General features: G+C 45.5%; 1 non-coding gene across 1 annotated transcript; it reads left to right on the forward strand.

The window, feature by feature from the left end:
• The first annotated feature begins 507 nt into the window (after positions 1 to 507).
• Positions 508 to 579, forward strand: trnah-gug. The gene has a single exon. It is a non-coding gene; the product is annotated as a tRNA-His (tRNA).
• The last annotated feature ends 1,547 nt before the right edge of the window (positions 580 to 2,126 follow it).

Genomic DNA, 2,126 nt, shown 5'->3' on the forward strand with positions numbered 1-2,126 from the left:
CGCAACCACGGAACTGCTTACGCCTCTAAACCCACATAGAAGTACCGTGCATTCTCCGGTTGTGTCACTGGAGCCATCGAGTATCTCTGAGACCTCATTCCCATCCCGATTTCAAGTTGGATCTTTGTGACTGCGCCACTCAGTTCCTCTGATTCTGGGGCTAGGAACTGGGACTCTGTGGCAGCAGTGGTTACTGCCTTGTGTGGGGAGATGGTGAAGGAGCCGATGTTAAACTGCATTGCTATTGCAGCATACATTTCAACAAAACCTGCACTGTCCCCGGAATCTTTGATGTTTTGGAGAAATCTATTTATCTAGCCTTCAGCATATTATTGATGGAATCACCCCAGTCTCTGTGGGCACCAATGTTAAACGGTTAGCCCATTCTGAGTTCCCACATATCTGCCACTGTTCGCTAAGCACTAATATTCTGTGTTTGGTACTCTGCCTAACATTGTCTATACTACTGTACTTATAGCGCCATGGCAGCGTGCTGATATATGGGATGCCGCGATCGTATAGTGGTTAGTACTCTGCGTTGTGGCCGCAGAAACCTCGGTTCGAACCCGAGTCACGGCAGTAGTTTCTCTATTTGCCCCAGTTTTTGTGAAGCACACAAAGTTATAAGCTGTTTTAACATGGATATTTTGTCCAAGGCAATGATCTTTTTCCTTCAAATTCTGCTCGCTCATAACTCGGTGTTTCATATGTCAGCATTCAAATCCGCCCGTTCTCAGAGACTTCTTCCCTCCTACGATCATATCGCTGTTGTGAGATCAATACTCATGTAGCAATTTTTACTGCGACGGAAAAGAGATTATTGGAGGGTCAAGCTCAGGAAAATGACACAGGACAGTATCGGGGAAAAGCAACTCCATTGGAAAAGATCAGTTTGACCGGTTTTCTGCAATGCCGAGCGCTCTTACCACTGGACTGTTAACACAGATACCAGGGACTCGGGTTTGACTCCGACCATGCTAGGTGGTAGAATTGGGATTCAGTAAATATCTGGAATTACGAATCTAATAACTCCCATAAATCCATGGTCAATTGTTGAAAAAAAAAATAAAACCATCAGTTTCACTGGCGTCCTTTAAAGAAGGAAACTGCCTTTCTTATCTGTCGGGCCTCCAGATGGCTCCAGACTCACTGCAATATAGTTTAGACTCAGTGCCCGCTGTGTACTTAGAGATAGCAAAATATGCTGCCGAGCCAGCGATGCCCTCATACAGTAACAGAATAAAAGAAGTTTATTTGGCTCTAGCTCGAGTACTGTGTGCAGTTCTACAATTCACATTATAGCATGGATGTGATCGCACTGGGAACAGTGCAGGAGAGATTCACTGGGGTATTGTCTGGCTGAATATTTTCAGTTATGAGGGCAGACTGGGGTTGTTTGTCTCCGAGCAGCGGAGATTGGGGAAGACATGACTGAGATGTTCAAAATAATCAGGGATACGGATCGGACCGATTGAAAGAAGCGATTCCTGTTGATGGAGGGATCGAATATCGGGCCAAGAGATGTCAGGAAAAGAAGAAAGGTTTGAGTAGATGTGCGCAAAGCGTCACAGAGGCGGAAACCCTTTTCAGCTGAAAAAAAAATAGATGAGACTTTGTGATGCCAAGACATATAAGACTATGGGCTAAATGATAGAAAACTTGATTCAGGTCGTTAAGCTGTTGTGTTGGACAAGTGCGGCCACAACAGGCTGAAGGGCCTCCTTCGACGTTGTTGTCCTCGGCAGTATCGTGATCAGTGTACCCGCCTGTCACAGGGCTCAATTCTCCGCTAAGCTTTTAAACCTGTCGCTCTTTTACCCAGTGAAGGTTATTAATGCCTGGCCTTCCATTCTCGATGGGATATGTCACAGGAAGGACAGGACTGTCTGAATAACCGTGGGGAAGGACTGCAGCTCCGGGAGAGAGAGTGTCAGTGAAAGTGCAAACACGTGACTTCTGCTAACTGCACATTGTATCTGTGTTGGAATGAAAACCATTTTATCGATTTGTTTCTGAGTGAAATGTTTGCTTAAAGCAGGAACCTGAGGAAGAAAACAGGGTAAACCCATTCAGATCTGAGTGCAGAAACATTCCCTGCAGCACGAATGAGGTTATACAGCACAGAA

Source organism: Chiloscyllium plagiosum, unplaced genomic scaffold (assembly GCF_004010195.1).
Source record: "Chiloscyllium plagiosum isolate BGI_BamShark_2017 unplaced genomic scaffold, ASM401019v2 scaf_33050, whole genome shotgun sequence".
Taxonomy (NCBI): Eukaryota; Metazoa; Chordata; class Chondrichthyes; order Orectolobiformes; family Hemiscylliidae; genus Chiloscyllium; species Chiloscyllium plagiosum.